At 39.0% G+C, this 20,693-nt stretch overlaps 1 protein-coding gene across 4 annotated transcripts in view; it reads right to left on the bottom strand.

The window, feature by feature from the left end:
• LOC124111166 (protein draper-like) overlaps nucleotides 1-14,294 on the bottom strand; it is a 91,211-nt gene extending 76,917 nt beyond the window's left edge. For 3 of the 4 annotated variants that reach the window (XM_048391549.1, XM_048391551.1, XM_048391552.1), the window contains exon 1: nucleotides 14,199-14,294. The gene's annotated coding sequence lies outside the window, so the exon portion shown is untranslated. The remainder of the gene's footprint in view (nucleotides 1-14,198) is intronic. The other variant, XM_048391550.1, reaches the window with a different exon arrangement.
• Between the last annotated feature and the right edge of the window lie 6,399 nt (nucleotides 14,295-20,693).

The raw sequence follows: 20,693 nt of genomic DNA, 5'->3' as shown, positions 1-20,693 counted from the left end.
AGAACCCCTCAGAATGTAAAGATCATAATAAAAAGATTGTGAATATGATGTAAATCCTAGAAATACAAAAGGTATGGGCGACATGTTCAAGGAGGTTCTTGTTTTATTATGTTGTACCTTTCGATATAATCACATGATTGCACAGTTGCGGTATGAACAAATATCACTTGTATGCATGATTTTTTCAACATAATGATTCAGATATAAGTACGTTTCAGTAAGAAACTGTATGTCTTGAAGAACCGATTCAAAGAACATTCTGTCAAAATCACTGCAGTGAAATATCGAATAAAGATACCGAGAAAATAGCACACATTGTGTACCCAATAGAAACTACGTCTTGAATTCGAAGAACCAAAAACAACGCCTAAACCTAAAATAATGATCTTGTCATTATCTCTGCTGATGATATAGTCTTTTATGTTCCCTGTCATCTTTTTAGTAGTGGGCGTTTCCTAGCCTACTGAAAAAGTCTTACTAGGTAGCAATATATAGTTTCATTCTGATGAGAATAGCCATGGATACAATATGAAAACAACACCAACGGTTTCCAAGTTAAAACATGTCAATTCAAAAAAGCACTTTTGTACATGCGATGGCTCTTGCATCTTGCTGTATTTATAGAAACGAAATGATGAAATATTTAAAGAATCGAGTGTTTAATCTCTGAATTTCCGTTGACTGGGCCATATTATCGAAATAAGAATATATTTCCTTTCTAACTAATGTCCGATTTCATTTCCATATCGATTTCATTTCTGAATGTAATAAGAACTAAGTTTTATTTATGTTCATCATTGACATGGGATTCAACCCCATTGGCGTTGGAGGAAGGAGGTCGGGAAAATGGGAGCGGTATCAGTACCAATAAACATTTGGTAGTAATGGGCAATCTTTTTCAATCTTCCCATTAACTAATCTTGTTCCACTGTTGGTACGCGATACCAGCTTAGAGCTTATTTAGCCAACAGGTGGCGACCAATATAAGTGGTACAAATCTGTACCATATCCGGTTGTGATTGCGCATGCGTAACATCCTTACCACCAATGCCATGTTATTTTTCTAAGCAAAGTGAACGTCGCTAAAGAATCCCGTTGATATATCAAATGGATTTGTATGCATTTGTATAGTTATACATTCGATACCAAACACAGCTTGTCATAAAAGACGAAAATCGATATGATACTGTCACGTTGAAAGACGAGTGATATACACACGCACAGGGGAAACGGAGCATAGCTACGCTCCCTCGATGATAATTTTCGGTCGATCACAACAATGTTTTCTCGTAATTGTTTTGTTCACGTGGAACCAAAATATCTCAACATAAATTTCGGTATTGAAACCATATACTTTAAGGTATCATCACACATCATAAGAAATTATGAAACCGTTTTATGTAAACATATATTGATAGCGAAATGAGAAAGTCCTATTTGATATGTAAATTACTCTTTAGGTTCCCAAATTTCCATGATTGTGAAAGTGTAATTTGCCTCTAGTTGCACAGTTATCAATGGAGTACAGGTCTTATTATCACCAGCACCCCATTGCTGGTCGTAAATGTGACTGCAGTTGGCGAGCCGTTGTCGTGGGTTACGTCCCTGTGTCGGCAGAGGAAGACAGTCTTGTGGTTGAGGACGCCGGAGCCGACGAGAGTGTCCCTTAGTCCAACACACCATTTTGACCCTTATATTGCCTGACCAGTGGTAGGATAGTCCCGGTCCTATCGATCGGCTGGTCATGCCAAGCCCTGTGCGTCAATATTGTCTTGAATGTTTATAAGAATGTTGAAACAATTAGTCTTGGCCAAATGTTGTTTTGTATATAGTCCAAATGTCTAGTTTCAATTTCCAATTTGCCATGAATCGTATGGCCAGAAGGCGGTGGCTCAACGACCAATCTACTGTTCTCCTGGAGTATTACATTCCCGCATCCGTTTGGCGTTATTTTGCTGGAATATCGCTTACATATGACATCGCCGTTGTTGGAGCTCCATGGTGGACAGGGAACATGTTTGCTGAACCACAATAAACAATCATTGGTAAAAAATCCTAAAAAAACCCGGGAACTATCAGAATCTGATTCTGAACTTGAATCATCGGACGATGAAATAGTGATCAGATTATTGTATTCCGAATGGAATCTGAAAATGAACATACTCCAGCTTCGTATTCTCCATTTATTTTGGAAAAAAGGACTCAAGGGTAAAGCTGGTGAACAGAGTGTAAAGAAATTACGATCTGGAGCTCTTTTGTTTGAATGTACCAGAAACACACAAGTCACCAATCTAATGACATCAACAAAGGTGTCTGATATATCTGTCATCTGAACCCAAGATCTTAACGGTATAATCCGAGACCATGATCGCAGTCTTTCTGAAGAAACTTTTGCCCAAATTATGTCTGAACTTTGGAATCAAGATGTCATTGAAGCCAAACGATTCACATATCGTACAGAACTTCCAAACTTATCTTTTCACGGTTCTTCCACGTTCTATCAAAGTTGGTTTCTCAATGCCTGTGGACTTCTCCATCCCACGACCTACTCATTGATTTTAATGTCAGAAATTTGGACATTGGCAGAATTCAAGCAGAGGTAAGACTACATGCTTCAGATGTGGTGAAATTGACCATGACGGAATACGTCTACTCAACCTTTGAAATGCTCAAACTGTCAAGGTGAAGATATGTCATCTTCAACTTACTGCAGTGAATTTAAGTTTGAGTCCATCGTACAAACAACTAAATGTGAACAAATGATCAGCTGCACAGATGCCAGGGGAAAACCGTTTTTGTCACATCTGTAAACACAACAGGGCGTATTTTATGCTTCTGTAGTTAAATCAGTTACAATGGTTGAAACATAACCTGTTCATTGTCAGAGAGATATGTTATGCGCAGTAGGAGACACGCAAAGCAATATCCCGAAATCGAAACTAACCAACATAGACATACTTACAGCTCCAATATCAACCCGAGAAGCATCACCAGAAACAATCCCAACAGCTATCGCAATAAAACATGTAAAAATATATTTAAAAATTGAGCGAGTGTCAAAGGCGCTCAAAGATCATTTGCAACTTTGGAACAGGTAAGGTTTCATGGAGGACATGGATACGGAAGTAAATATCCCCTCGTATGAGCACTAGTGGGCGCACAAGTGGCCACTCTCCCGGAAAAGTTAGGAGTCGATCACCTGCTGCTCCACCTTAATGAGTAACACCAATTATTTAATTCAGTGGAATTGCAGGGTTCCAAGGAATAGTTTTAATGATATTCATTTATTCACAGACGATTATAAACCGCCAGCAATCTATCTCCGAGAGACATATTTTAAACATACAGACACATTTGACATAAGACAGTACAACTGTCACCATTCGTGTTCTGCTTCTCTTGATAAAGCGACTGGAGGCTCTACTATTTTAGTTAGGCAGAACGTCATTCAAAGTGCTGTTCATCTAAATAATACCCTTCGAGCTATCCGCCTCACATTAAACATCATATGTACTTTGTGTTCTTTATATATACCACCTTCCTCTGCTCCTCAAAAGTATGATCTTCAAAATCAATATTATCCACTCCCTGAGCCCTACATCATCATGGTCAATTTAATTGGGCATAAACCACAATGGGGAAGCACAAGTACAGACAATGAGGGGGAAAATCATCGTAAGCTTTATTTCTGATAATAATTCATGTCACTTTAATGATGCACATGTTTACATCCTGCCGCAGGACCTTAGTCTGTCTCTCACTGATTCAACTGTTTACAATTTATTGTGGATGATAACCTTTGTGAAATTTCCTTATTGTTCTAAAAGCTGCAAAACCGGATGATACTCCCCCTTGTTAATGGTGGAATTTGACAAAGCCAATCGGCCTTTGTATGAACTATATTTTGCTGAAATATGGAAACCTGACAATTTCAGAAATGTCCAAGATCCCATCCGCTTGTGTTCGGGTCAACTAAATAATATTGCTGACCAAACAATTCCTAAGTCCTCTGCAAATCCATGGTTTACGAATGAATGAAAACAAGCAAAAGAGAGGAAGAAAGCAGAACAATATTTCTGCAAACATCCTACCGTTCATAATCTAAGTGATGTTAAAGTTATTCATGCAAATAAACGTCAGTCTTGAAGGAACTATGTCTCCAAAATTATTGCACGCACAATCATGTCCAAGGTATGGAACATGGTTATAAACATTAAAGGTTCCATATCGTCTATACATCGCCCCTGAGATGGGGATACATTAATAACTGATAAGTCTGACATTGAAAAAAAATTTGGCGAAACTCTTTTCTTTATTAAATTATGAGAAAACAGAGAACAGAAAAAAATACTTAAATGGTGAAGATTACAATGAAGTATTTTCGTTGCATGAGCTACAACGTTAACCGATCTTGAGCAAAGTCATACAGCAGTGGGTGATGATTATATCCATCATCAGTTATTGAAGCATTTTTGCCTGAATCATGTCTTTGGACACTTTTAGACATATTTGATCATGTATGGACGTCAGGGAATTTTCCTCCTGTACATGTGTGGCATTAGGCCATTGTAGCCCCCATACCATAACCTAGTCGGGATCCCACAGATCCCTAAAATGTACGCCCTATAACTTTAACCAGTTGCGTTTGCAAAACCATAGAATGAACGGTGCATAATAGGTCAGATTAATTTTCGTACAGATCGTTTTCCGTAAAAATAGAAGTCTATTCATGAGTATCTTTTCTTTTAAATGTTATAGTAAATAAACAACATTTTAAGAACGTACGGGATTTTGGCTTGAGAAGCCGTTTACCTCACTTTACATCACAATTTTTAATAAACAGGCATTTTCAAATCAGAGTGGATCGCCTCCGTAGTCTAGTGGCAGAGCGTCCGCTCGGGGAGCGGAAGGTCCGGAGTTCGATGGTATTTAAAACCCTGCCACGCGTTCGGCATTAAAGGGCTAAAACAAGCACTGGTCGGCAGTGACGGAGAGAATATATCAAAAAGTGTCCCAAGACATGATTCAGGCAAATGCTTCAATAACTGATGATGGATATTATCATCGCCCGCTGCTGTATCATGACTTAGCTCAAGACTGGTATGTAGCTCACGCAACAAAAAATACTTCATGTGATTGTAATCTTCACCATTATTAGAGTCAAAAGTAACTTTTTTTGTTTTCCTGTTTTGTTTCTGATATCTGAAACACAGGGTCATAATTTGATGAAAAACATTTTTGGCTAGAGTTTAATCAAGAATATTTGCAATGTCATTTTAATCAGTTATTAACACTTTCAACACTAGTCAACCAGACACTTTTACTGCTGTGACACCGAGCTCCAAGAGACTCTTGTGTGAAAGATGAAGCCAACATTTTTATCAAGGAAAATTTCTGCTTGTAAAACACCTTGGCTGCTATATGTTATACACCATTTGAAAGGGCTAATCCTACTGTCTGTTTATACATATTTTTTATCACATTATGTAAGTAATGCATTTATAATTTAATTAAGATCGTTGTAAATAAAAAAGTATGAGCTAACTCATTCATAACCTCCGGATTAAGGACCAAGTAAGGGGAAATTTGATGATTTTCGGTAAATATAAAATTTCATAAAACCCGCATACCTATTTCTTCTTTTATTTTCATTGTTTACGTAAGCGAAAAAGTATTCTAAAAATATTTTTAAAAATTATAAATAGTATCTGTCATCACCGATTTCCCGGTAACTGATTCTCCGCTTAGTAACATCATAGTCACATCGCCTAGGTTTGTTTCTTAGCTGTAACATGCGATTAATTGGATGTAAATTGGTTTCTAATGACTACACAGTTCGTGATTGGTCAAATTTGAGCAAGTGACCTAAGGCAGCAATCCAATTTTAGCAAATGTTTCGTCCTCGTGTATAATGAATTTCAGATTTTGACGAAAGATTTTTGTTAAATCGTGTTGTTCTGAACGTTTAAAGCAGGAAATCGCGATCTAGATTATGGAACTTCGTGGAGCGTGCTAGGTAACGAGCTGTGGCAAAGCTTTTTTGTGCAAATATTATGGCATTAACATCATGTCCGAGCATCAAGTCATTTGACTTACATAATTACAGGCAATCGCACGAAGAGATGGAAATAATAACTTATTAGTAAGTTTGACAATTCTTAGATGTATTTTTGTTGATTTTATTTATTACTTTGTATAATATATTCAAAGATTTGCTTCAAACGTCTTTATTTTACTCCTTGACATGTTTGATGTGGACCCGTTGTCAAAGTGTGTGTCTGATAATTTTATTTTCAATAGCTTTTTTGCGGGAAATAGTAAATACTTTTTTAGTCTATAAAAAATGATAAAAATTGAAATGGAAGACGTATTTCAGACATTGTGAAATGTGATAGTTTTATTAAAATGAATGATATGGCAGATAGGTTGATAAAAATATATACTCTTTTCGGCCTACGGTGTTGAAAGAGTTCTCAACATCAGAATATCATGGGTGAACTAAATAGGCATAACCCTCTGTGGGGAAGTCTAAATACAAACACATCCTGCTACTGGAACATATTCAGCACTTGATCTGTCACTCGCAGAATCAAACCTTTACAGCGACTTTGAATGGCCAGTTGATGATGACGTCTGTGGAAGTGATCACTTCCCTACAATGCTTAAAACTATTAAACGTAATGATGATCAACTGAAACAAAATGACTTTTACAAAGGCTGATCGGTCATTGTGTGTACTTGAAAATTAAAACTTGACATTTTCAGACATGTTCAAGATCCGATACAGTCCCAAGTTCCACAGTTCAAAGATAAGGTTAAAATTACAAATGCCAAGACACGACGCAAATCAATCCTGGAGGAACTATGTCTTCAAAATATATTCCCACACTCCTATGTCATCAACATGACACACAAAAAATATAAATGGTTCCAAATCGTCTGTACCCCGTCTTGGGGAGGGTGACGAGTTATTATGTGTTAAAACTGATGTTGCCAATAAGCTTATGGAAACATTAGCAAACCATTCTTCATAGTCAAATAATGTCACGGAAATAACAAAAATAATATCAGAGAGAAATAACAGATAAAAAATATTGATTTAAATTCTGATATCGGGGAAGACTATAATGAAGTATTTTCATTACATGAGCTAAATACTGGGGGGTCAGACAACAATGCCTGATCCGTTCCAAACTTGATTACGACTCCATCGTCTGTGGTGGAGCCTGTAAATGTAATTACAAAAACTAGATACTATCCATCATCAAGGCCTGAGGCTTTGCCTTGGAGCTTTCAGAACATCTCTTATTCATAGTATGTATGTTATTCATTGTCTGCGTGTGGAGGCGGATGAGCCATCTCTTCTTACGCCCTTCTAAAAGTGTCAATACAATATATATCAACATTATCTTCTAATCAGTCAAATCCAGCTTTTTACTCTGTTTTTCATCCTCTTTATGAAGGGGTGAGGTGAGGTGAAATGGGGTTTAACGTCGTGTCCAAGTTTATCGCATTTATATAGCGACGTGCAAGCAGCTAAAGCAGCACTCAACAAATCTGTGACACCACGTCTAATTCTATACAGCAATCATAAACCTGTGATCAGATGTTAAATCAGAGATCTTATGCAAAAGAAGCGGGACACCCAAGTAGGTATCAATAAATTACATGAAATTAAACCAACTATAGGTTACACCTACTTGTGTTGACAGTCCATATTTGACGAAGTCATCTTGTGACGCTGTCGTATTGGCCACTCGATTTATGCACATGAATATTTATTGAAAGGTGAAGATCCTCCGTTCTGTATCCTTTGTGATGCAAGAATCACGTTCAAGCACGTCCTGCTTGATTGTATTGAATTGTCTATCACAAGGGACACGTGTTTAAAAGTTTCATCTTTTTATCATAAGTTCTCACATAATTCTTAATTTGTAACGGAAATTGAATTAATCAATAAATTGTGATCGATATGTTTTGTTAACAAATAAATGGCCTTTAAAAATAGGTAAGATGAATCGGTAATTGAGATTGTTAATGGCTGTATCCTCGAAGAGGGTTAAAGTAGTGTAAAAGTATTGTCCCCCTGAGAGGGAATGTAACACCACGTCATTCAAAGTATTTTCTCTACCACTGTTTAAACCGCAGAATATGTGTATATGTTATATAGGAGTAGTACATATTCCACCCGAAAACTCTAAATACTTTAATGAAGATGAATACTATAAACTTGAACAATCCATATTACACACTCTATCCTTGAGTGATTATGTTGTAATGGTGGGCGATTTCAAGGCTAAAACTAGTAACCTGTGTGACTATTGTACCATAGAGAAACACATACTTGATGATATGGATATAGACATAAATGATTTGGGATCTGAAGTCGAACCTGAAGCAGTACTCGATGATCTTTCTCTTCCAAGGGTTAGGTCGTCAAAACATACATCAAGAGTTAATAACTCAGGTGCAAAATGTATAGAACTATGCAATAATCAGAACATATTTATATGCAATGGGCGTATGGGACCCATACGGGATAAAATCGTAGGGAAGATTACGTGTCCAGACAAGAGTGTAATCGATTATGTAATCTCATTGACAATGTGTCTTCCTTTATTTAAAGACTTTGAAACTAAAAGTTACTGCTATTTGTTTTCTGATGTACATTGCCAAATTAGGTTTCTGTTCAGAAAGTCAAAACCGCACTACAAAAACATTGAAAACTAAGACGGGCTGTGAAACTAAACCCAAAAGATTTGAGAATACTAAAAGCCATATATATTTGATAATATCGATGGATACCGGATTGATTGTCTTGTCAAATTAGCAAAGTCATCGCGTTTGGGAGTCGCTGACCCAAGCACTGTGAATGAGAAGCAAACGAAATCGCACATGTGCTTGTTGATGCTGCACGTGCAACATTTGGGGTGAGACCTTGTTGCCGGCGTTATGCGGACGCTCTCACTAAGAGAAAGCAAAAACCTTGGTTCGGTCACGAATGTAAAAAACAAAGGAACTACTTCCGTAAGGCTAAAAACAAATTAAGAAAACTAACACTATTGAAAATAGGAAGCGTTTCCGAGAGCAATCGAAGGCATATGAGAACTGCTTAGACAAACATATCAAGAAACATAGAAACGATTTATGCAATTTATTCAGAGCCAATCGAAAACCTAGTCGACGTGAATCCAGGAACTCTCTGAAGAAAAATATGAGTAAGGTAAATAACACTGAGCCTGATATGAAAACATTTTATGAATTCTATAGAGATATAAATAAAGACATGGATACAGACACAATTATTGATGAAGAATATCCAAATACTACTATGCACGATGATGAAATGCTCAATAGTGATTTAACAATAGAAGAAATACGTTAAGCTGTGCAAAAGCCTGAAAAATAACAAAGATTTTGGTTTTGATCTCATTGCAAATGAATATATAGTGAACTCCTTAGAATTATTATCACCCGTGTATATCTTGGTTACTTTAATGCTGTGTTCACTACCGGAAACATACTAGATGCATGGCTTACCGATGTGACCAAGCCTGTATTTATAAAGAAAGGTAACCCTCAAGATCCGAACACTTACTGACCAATCACAATTTTGAGTTGCTTGGGGAAACTTTTTACGAGTATACTAAATACACGATTGTCATCTTTCACTGATAACAATAACACCCTGTCTCCCGCACAAGCTGGATTTAGGAAACACTACTCAACGGTAGACAAGATCTTTATCATCAATGTCAATGCAGAGACTTAAGAAAAGCAAACAAAAGTTGTATTGTGCTTTTATAGATTTCACCAATGCTTTTGAAAAAGTTTGGAGAAGAGGTCTTTGTCACAAACTGTTGAAAAGTGGCGTCAGAGGTAAATTTCTCATCCTAATTAAAAACCTATACATCAGTATTAAATCGTGTGTTGACCTCGAGCAATCTCTATTGGAACATAACTGTCACGGTATAAATGTTGATTATAATCTTAGTGATGACGCAAACGTATTATTACAATTTATAATTTTACTGCATGCTGATGATACAGTCTTATTTAGTTGATGCCCCGCCGATTTACAAAAACTCTTGACTCGTTTAGAATGTACTGCACTAAATGGAAACTAGATGTTAACATTTCAAAAACAAAAATTATTATATTTGGCAGTGGCCCTGCTAAACGAAGTAAACTCCAGTTTATGTTTGGTGGACAACACCTCGAGATAGCAGATAGAAAGGTTTACCTTGGCGTGACATTCCATAGAAATCGAAGGATGATAAGCGCAATCAAATCTATTGCCTCGAATGACAAGAAATCTATGTTCTGTCTCCTGAAGAGTGAGTGAGTTCGGTTTTACGCCGCTTTTTTTTTAGCAATATTCCAGCAATATCACGGCGGGGGACACCAGAAATGGGCTTCACACATTGTACCCATGTCGGGAATCGAACCCGGGTCTTCGGCGTGACGAGCGAACGCTTTAACCACTAGGCTACCCGACCGCCCCTCTGCATGACTGAAGTTGCCGCAGTACATTGAGCAGGGTAGCGACAGTTTGGACCGTAATTTCAAAAGGAGAGTTATCGACCATTATGTTTTAGGATAGAATGAGTGGCGGTGCCTTACCTTTTCGCGAACACCTAGTGTCATCATTTTTTTGTGTCTATTCGTATAATTTTCATAACTATTTTCAATGCTCCCTGTGAAATATGTTTCTGCACATAATCGAAACTCTCTAGCGATGGCTAGAATAATGGGGAATAAATGTGCCTTTTTTAACAAACTTAATGATGAGCACAGCTGAAAAAAACGTGTAGAAGTGGCACAAATATAAATATTTAATTATATGTGCCAAAAAGTGCTAGTTTGCTGAAAGGCCTCGCCACTGCGTTCTTCCAACAGAGATAACGAAGTTGCAGAAAAATTGATTGAGGAGCTCATAAAATGTCAAAGTGTTCTGTTTACCTTTGGTGATACGGTAGTTAGAGTAAAAGGTTGACCTCCCTTAGTGTTTACAGTTCAACCTCCGTCCAAGCGATTGACACATTCCTTAACCTACCGGTGCAGAGAGCGGGCTTATATTCAATTATCATCTTCAGGAAAAACTACACTATTCTCGACGCTTCGAGGGAGCAGTATCTAGCAACTTGGCAGTACCTATACAAGTGCTAGGTGAGGGTGATTTGATGCCTTCCTTCTTTTATCTTCTTGTCACGGAGCTCTGTACAGTGACCCGGGTGTCATTATCAAGGATATAGTCATAATGAAAACGTAGTAATAAACCTGGGAACCTAATTGTATCAACAGGCGACAATATAAAGAATAAAAAACAATCTGATCTGACAAAGATCACTGTTTAATTGAATCAGGGCAAATACACAAGCCGTTAGGCTAAGCAACTTATAACAGTTATAAATTGAGAGTAGCTGAAATAACACTTTAGCAAGATATTGACAAGATGCATAGAGAGCCAAATAACACATGAGAGTTAATTCACTCATCACTCTAATGAGTGAATAATCCTAACTGCGTTAAGTAGTGGCCTATCCCTAAAACAAGTCTCTTTGACAATCAAATCAAATCAAAGTCACACAAACATTTGCAAACAATAATTTGGTAGCGAACATATATGATATAACATGTATCAGATCAATACATGATAAAAGTCTAGAGAAAAACGTATACGGGTCACTAGTTTTCCTAAAAGTCACTGGACAACGAAGTTTGACGGACTTTGAGAATGGTGAAGGAAGCCAGACAATTATGTGAGTTGCGTTTGGAACTGATTGAGAATTTAATCAATCTGCTTCACACTTCCTGACGAGATACAAATCAACTCTTATCATAATATATGATTTGTTTCTTTTCTATGCGAAATTCGTGTTACACACACTAAGAACATATACACTTACTCATGTAATCATGACAGAATTTCGTTCAAAAAGTAACTATGGTTCACATCCAGTCATGTCCCGACGCCTATGCTTTAGTTATTTGTATTTTGTATAAACATGATGGAAGGGGACACAGTGCTAATTATAGCAGTATAAGATGATTATTTGTAGGCATAGCAGTAGAATGTATTAAGGCACATGCATTTGCAAATCACCAGTAGTGCCACAGAAGTAATTTTCACAGGTCCTGATTTCGCAGAATACCTTATAACTGATGCATTACACATACTATCTGCATCATAATATCTACTGATATAAATAATTTCTATTTTACACAACAAATACTCCGTTCTTATCACTCATCTTTAAGGTACCAAACTGTGGTTGAGGAATATGCTTAGAACAAATATATTTACATGAAGCAGTTGCACTCGCCTTCCGTCTATAGATGTGATAATAACTACCCATACACGTACGTGGGACCCTCTTCCTGTTACAACTTGAGTAAATAGCGGATTTCATTTTGAATTTTCAACAAACGACAAATTTATGTTTATGTATGCAAGATAATATATAACACATGACAATAATAACCGATGAACAACACCGTTAACTTCCTTCAGTAAAGATGGGTGCCTCTTGCAATCTGTTCTCTTTCACAGCGATTTGTTCAGTTACTTATACCTAAATATGTATCTACATATACATTTCTAAAAACGGTTAAATGTGATATATGTTTGCAACGTAAACTGATGTATGTATTAGATCAAAGCTTCAGCTATATTTCATCGGATACTAGAATGCGGAGTCTAGCATAGTTATATACTATAACGTGAGTCCGAGCATGTATGGGTGCATGTGTATTTGTAATTGTGTATTAACAATTATCATTTCATTTTAACGACTTATTATTACCTCACCGGGTCCGAAGGACCGTGGCGTCCGTCGTCCATCCGTCGTTCGTTCGTCGTCCGTAAGTCAACATTTTTTTCAAACGACTTCTCCTTCTGAACCACTAATTGGAACTTAACGAAATTTTACTTGAAGCATCTCTAGATGGTAGGGATTTAAAATTGCACAAACTATGGGGCTGATCCCGAAAGGGGCTGAGGGGCGGGGCCAAATACGGGTAATTTCGCTATATTACCACTTCGGTGAAACCCACGAGTACGGGTATGGTGCTAGTAACATATTCGGGGCGAACCGGAATTCGAACCCACAAATCATAGGTTTCTGGCGTGCCAAAGGGACGCAACTCTGCGAAGCGAATCGCGCCGCCTTAAACCACAAGGCCAGCCGTGCCCCCCACTGGAACTAAGAGATATATATCAACCATATTTGGTTGGAAGCATTCTCTGGTGGTGATGATTCCAAATCGACAAATGGTGGGGATGACCCCCAAAGGGGCGGGGCCAAATAGGAGTAATTTGGCTATATTGCTTTAAACGACTTCCTCTCGGGAACTAAGAGATAGATATCAACTATGTTTGGTTGTGAGCATTCTCCGGTAGTGAGGATTCAAAATTGTACAAATGGAAGGGCTAATCACCACCCAAGGGGCTGAGGGGCAGGACGAAATAGGGGTAATTTGGCAATATTGCTTTAAACGACTTGTTTCTCTGTAACTAAGAGATGGACATCAATCATATTTTGTTGGAAGTATTCTCAGGTGATGGGACTTAACAATTGTACCATCGGAGGGGCTGACCCCCAAGGGCTGAGGAGCGGGGCCAAAAAGAGTTCATAACTTGGACACAGTTAAGATCCCCACTGTATAACCATATGTTCAATTGCTGAGAATAATGAGAGGAATGCACATATGCTAACAGGACTGGCCCTTCTGTTTATCAGTCCGGCACTCCCAAAGGAGATAGAACCTTGACCATAACATGCAAATCGATATTATTCCCGCCCTATCATAAACATATACATTGTATACATTTGTTTGTTATAAAGAGAATAATACATTTATGCCAATAGGATTCGCTCTGGGGTCCATCCTTGCCTCTGGAAACTTAGATCCTGGATCATAACATGGAAACGGTTCAGATCTTTATGCTACATTTGTATCTAGAGAAGTACACGTTCATGCTGTCAGATTTGCCATCCACCCCTTTTAAATGCAGACAGGGTCAAAATTGCGAAATATTTTCAGTATTGCATACATGTACAATATAAATGTATAATTTTGTCATGATTGCGTAAATATCAAAGTGAGCGATACAGACCCTATTGGCCTCTTGTTATAATCTCGCTTTGATAATTATGCTCCCACTAAACCCTGATAAACATTGAGATTTCACTTACCGGGTTCGCATTTAGGAATACAGTTACAACAGCCAAGAAAGGTTTACCTGGAGCTATCCACCACGAGCACAAACTATCTGCTCTCCCTCACGTCCCTTGGTGTATAATCCCCCTTTACAAGAGTGGTCTATTTGTGAATGTAATGTGCCTGTCAGTGTCAAGTTGTAAGGGGTTCGTGTGTCACACAATGCTAGACGTGCTCAATTTAGAACTTCAACAACATGATGCGCTTACTGCTTGAGCAGGACACGACAATATCGCGCACGCGTCTCCACACGTAAATACGTACGCTGTATAAAAATAACTTGTAACATACCTAATAAGATATATTAAACCATTGTGTCAGATTTCCTGATGTTTAGACACAAAGGTATAGTAACATTTATTTAGGAAACATTGGCAGATAAGGGAGTAAAACTCTTCACAAAAAAGAAACGCACAGGTAGTATGGAGTTCATTGAACCTGCCTACACAAAAAATCCGGTATATAAATTGGATATATGTTGGTGGCCTGATATTCGACAAACGGTGCGTCAAAACGCAGCCATTGTCGATTTGCAATGTCTTAAACGGCATTAATATTGTTTTCACACTTGTCAAAAAATGTCGGAACATCGCCATAGGACCTAAGAGGGGAATTGCAGTCTTCTGTTGCATGACACCTCATCGTCCACCACAGCACCATTTGCCGCCTTTGCGACCGATACACACAGTTCAATTCCACTGCAGACCGTCCGACCAAGAGTTACCACCGCTCAACAGGGTCGCTACATTCGAATGTTCAACCTACGTCACTGCAATGCCACAGCTACGGAGACTGCAGATCGCATCCCTGGTTTGAGGAGGATATGTCAGGAATCATCTTCGCGAGGCTGGAATCCGACCCAGAAGACCAGTTGTCGTCTCTGTTTTGCAACAGATCCATCGACAGCGATGCTTGCGTTGGTGCCCCTACCTTACAGCCTTGGAATTTGCGAAACTGGAGACGAGTGTGGCTTGGCGATGAATCACGATTTCTTCTTCACCGGCGAGATGGAAGACGATGTGTTTATCGTCGTCAAAATGAGCGTATGCCCCACATTGTGCACGTGAATTCGACGGTGGCGGTAGTGTCATGGTGTGGGGGGTCATATCCTACACCACGAGATCTGACTTGGTTGTGGTTCAGGGAAATTTGACAGCACATCGCTACATGAATCAAATTCTTCAACCTCATCTTTTTCCAATCATTGACCGTCAGGGGAGCTGTTTCAACAGGACAACGCTCCACCGCAGACAGCTCGTGTCACGGTAGACTACCTTCACGTAACTACCAACGCGTTACAATCAGAATGGCGCAGAATTCCGCATGACAGAATTCATACACTTATCCAGTCAGTGCCGAGGAAATGCTGCCCGGGGCGGTCACACAAGATACTGAGTTCAGCGCAACCTTGTGGCCTTATGTGACTTGACAATGAACAGTTTTCAATGTCTTTGTTAACGACAACATGTGACTATCGAGCTCCAAAAATTCATATTTGTGTCTATGATATTAAATCAAATATATCGACTATATTAGGTACAATAAATTTACTAAAAATCTACCTGTGCGTATCTTCTTTTTTGGAGAGTGCATATTGGAGAAAAAGAAGTGCATATACTTCATTTGTATTGTTCACCTATGTGCTATGGATAATCAATTTCTCTAATAAGCATGGAAGCAGGAGCATACTACATGTACGTATGATAACTTACGACAGAAATCAAAACACATACAAAATAAACTTTTTACCAATATTTCCGACACAATATACATGAACAAAAGGTAACTAAAATATGGTATGACAAATTTGTATATACAAACGTCTTTTCTTTAAGCCTCTGGGAAAAAAATACAAAACAACATGCGTAAAATATGCATAGAATGTTTTATGGGTATCTAACAAATTACCGTTGGTCTATTAAATTGTAAGGCCACATGGACACATTGGCATAAGTTGAGTATGTCGTTTAGGGCTCTACAATTGTAAGAATCTGTTGATTGTAGGTTCAAAGTTTCTCCCCGATGAATTATGTTCCACCATCGGAGTTCGTCCACTATATAACATATTACTCACACCTGGGTTTTATTATGTTTGTATCTATTGATTGTAGGGTCGAGAAACAATTCTCTTCGGTATGCTTCTTGACTGATATAGGTTGTTTTAAGCAAAACACATTCCTTCATTACAAACCCTCACTTACGAGGCCATTTTTAGCATTTGGTTTACGGGACATGCGGTCGGTAGGTATCATAAAGATAAACTTATAATTCAAGGTCTTGATTGCTAAACTCCAGAACAATTATTTAAACATGCTCTCGTGGTGAATTTATAGCTTGTGTCCGGACATGCATGAACACGTTTTGTTACATATTTGATTACTTAAAGGGGCTTTCAGATTCTGCGGAAACATAAAAAAAACTCTCAAATCACCGGATCCGTAAATAAAAACATCGCTTGACCAAAGTCTAGAGAAACACAATCACTGGCCCCATTTCATTTGTATCGATCTCCTGGTAATCATGTTCAGAGTTGCGTTGTTTCGATGTTGTAGCAGCATCCCTGCCAGGTGGTAAGTTTACTTCTCCTCCTTCATCCGTATTCTGCGAAGAGCCCGATTTCTCCTGATAGGTGGATCTATTATATAATGCACAAATTAAAGTAGAATGAATAAGGGTTTGCGTCCTGTCAAACGGGTGAGTGAGTAGCTTTCTGGTCGTATTGGAAGTCCTTTCATTATGTTTTGTTTCACACCTTTGTTATTTATAAACATCTTTATATAGGTATATGCAGCTTAGTTTACAATAACATTAAGTTAGTGGCTCAAAAGGCGAAGTATATTTTGTCCTCTGACGTATGAACTTATTTTCCCAATTTAAATCAGATGTATGTTAATTACAATTGCAATATTGCTGATTGGGCATTCAGCAATTATCATTCACTCCCAATCTAAATTTCTGGCGACTCATGAATTAGATAGAAGATCAAGGTCATTGGACCGAGGCATCGGAGGCATAGGCATTTCTGTTTCAAAGTTGTCTACCATTGGGCACATATTTTCCCGAACAGTAACCGAAGGTGCTTATAACTTTAATATTATTAAGGTAGAAGCAATAGGTGCAAGAACTGCAGCATCTGTCGCTCTCAAGATTATTTCACTTACATTGCGACGCGCGTGTATCACGTGTGTGTGTGTGTGTGTGTGTGTGTGTGTGTGTGTGTGTGTGTGTGTGTTCTTGTCCGGATTAAAGCTATAGTGCTTGCCAGCTGATAAACCTTGCTGCCGTTTAACATGGATACCCAACTCAGACACGTTATACTGTACACGTAGTTTCTACCGTCCGTCGTATATTTAAGAATTGACTTTGTGTGCATGAACCTTCATAGAGAGAGAGCCAAACTGTATGAACGTCGGAGCTTGCGATGAACTCACGTGGTCACAGTGACAGAGCGTCACCATACGTTTACATCAAATTCAGGAAGTCAAAATGGCCCACACGATAAACGTGATGACAGAGATTTCCGGAGGTGTTCATGAACCTGTGGCGATTACATGTGTCATTCATCATTTTATCAATTGGCCGATCATTGAAAGGGGATTACAATGATGTGTTAAATAAATGTTATATGCAATTCTCCCTTTCGGTCATTAGGATGGGCCGAAGCGAGGATACTCTTGAATAGGCATGCGGGAAAACTCTCTAACTTATCCCAACGTATGCTCACCGCCTCCGTGGTCTAGCGGTTGAGCGTCTGTCCCGAGAACGGAAGGTTGGGGTTTTGATCCTAGGCCGCGTCATATCAAAAGACGTTAAAAGATTACACTTGTTGTAAACCTGCCTGGCCCTCAATTGGCTAGCACTATAAAATAGACATTAGTCCGGACAGGTACACGCAGACAGACAGACAGACAGACACACACACACACACACACTAGAATATATGCTTACCTTGTGGAGGAGCGACCCATGCGGTAACAGATGTAGCATACAGCTGTTGCGACAAGCATTACTACAGTCAGTGCTACCATCAGTGCCACGGCATACGGCGCCTGCTTGTCTAGAAAAAAGAAAACAGAAATGCATACACACGTTTATACGGGTTGTGCCTTTTCAAACAAATCAAAAGTATTAACAAGTATACTTGGAGTGATACGTCTATACGAATTATTAGTAGTATGACACAGCAGGCTAGCCTCAGTGGTCAAGTGGTAGAGCGGAAGGTCGGGGTTCGATCCTCGGCCGCGTCATACGTAAAGACAATAAAGGATAGTACTTGTTGTTAACCTGCCTGGCGTCGCTTGGCATTAAGAGTCTAAAACAGGCACGGCTCGGCTCGGAGACAGTATACTGTGTCTGAGTGGGGTATTCACATTAAATAGCGGTAGGTATCTCAGTGGGATGGCACTAAAAAATCGGTACTAGTACAAGAAGCCACACACACACACACACACACACACACACACACACACACACACACACACACACACACACACACACACACACACACACACACACGTGCAAGGGCGTCGCTTTTGAAGTGCATTAATCTTGAACGCGACGTTAAGCCCAATTTCACCTCACCTCAAATAGTCAGACCTGTATGTTTACCTGGAATTCAAATGAAACCTTTATAGCATTCTTATTGGTTTATATATTAAACTTGAGGAAGTTTGTGACCAAGCAAAAGGATAGTTAATGCAACAATGTTACCTCTGGTAAATCCAGAATACAATATCTTGAAATGAAATAGAGACAATATTTTAATGCAACACTGTCACTATTCATAACTTAAGTAACATGTAAACTCCTCAAAAAAAGAAACGCACAGGTAGTATGTAGTTCAAAACGCAGCCATTGTGGATCTGCAATGTCTTAAACGGCATTGTTTTCACACTTGTGCAAAAATGTCATGGGGCAAAACAGTAGAGCAAAATGCACGTGCAAGTTATACATTCGTAACTCGTAGTAGTGGCTATAAAAAGGGTAGCATAAGCCAATAATTTGTCATTCCATTGTCAACAATGTTCAAGTTCGAAAATGCCAAGACTCAGCGCTGCCGATCGGAACATCGCCATAGGACGTATTCAAATAGGGAATCGCAGTCTTCTGTTGCATGTCACTTCAGCGTCCACCACAGCACCATTTGCCTTGGGACCGATACACACAGTTCATACCATCCAGAGAACCGGCCGACCAAGAGTTACCACCGCTGCACAGGATCGCTACATTCGACTGTTCCACCTACGTCATTGCAATGCCACAGCTACGGAAACTGCAGGACGCATCCCTGGTTTGAGGAGGATATCGGACCAGACTGTCAGGAACCATCTTCGCGAGGCTGGAATCCGAACCTGAAAACCAGTTGTCCCTGTTTTGCAACAGATTCATCGACAGCTACTCTTGCGTTGGTGCCCTACATTACAGCCTTGGAAACTTGAGACGAGTGTGGTTTGGCGATGAATCACGATTTCTTCTTCACCGGCGAGATGGAAGACAATGTGTTTATCGTCGTGGAAATGAGCTTTTTGCCCCACATTGTGAACGTGAATTCGACATTTTTGGTGTCGGTAGTGCCCTGGTGTTGGGGGGCCATATCCTACGCTACATGAATCAAATACTTCAACCTCGACTTCTTCTATTCATTGACCGTCAGAGGGAGCTGTTCTAGAACACGCCGCAGACACTCCCACAACTGGCCAACGCGTTACAAGCAGAGTGGCGCAGAATTCCGCAGGGCAGAATGCATACACTTATCCAGTCAGTGCCGAGGAGATGCAGAGCCGTGATTGCTGCCCGGGGCGGTCACTATCGAGCTCCAAAATGTCACATACGTATCTATGATATTAAATCAAATTTATCGACTTCATTAGCTTCAATACATTTACGAAGAATCTATCTGTGCGTTTCTTTTTTTGAAGAGTGTATACTTATCAATTTGAAAAATGTCATTGGATAAGGAGATCACAAGAGATGCGGAAGCATAGTTTAACCAGAATTTTTTGAGAATGACAACATTGTAAATTATAGATTTATTGAGTGATACAACACGAGATAAGTTTGTCCAACAATCACCGCTTACCTGAAGCTACAAAAAAGCAAACTGTTCAATATTTTGTAAGACCACCTCAATCAAATGACAAATCACCGCTTCACATGCTTCAATGCGGCGAAGCATACTGCCTATCAGGGAAGTTAGAAAATCATATGGTCTCAATATTTCACGACCTCTGCTTTGATTTCACATATAATTTTCAGATATTTTGAATGATATTGTCAATCAAGATTCATCAAATATTTTCAATTGGGTTCAGGTTCGGACTGTACTTGGACCATTCAAGGAGTGCAACATTGTGCTCGTTAAACCGTACCTGAGAATGTTTCGCGCCATGATTTGGACCATTGTCTTGCTTGAATACCCACGATACAAAACTTGTGCTGGAGATATCCTTGTAGAATACAAACACTTATCC

This window comes from Haliotis rufescens, unplaced genomic scaffold (assembly GCF_023055435.1).
Source record: "Haliotis rufescens isolate VD_foot unplaced genomic scaffold, xgHalRufe1.0.p SCAF_9, whole genome shotgun sequence".
Classification (NCBI taxonomy): domain Eukaryota; kingdom Metazoa; phylum Mollusca; class Gastropoda; order Lepetellida; family Haliotidae; genus Haliotis; species Haliotis rufescens.
The sequence above is the reverse complement of the archived record's forward strand: the minus strand, read 5'-3'. Positions and strand labels throughout refer to the sequence as shown.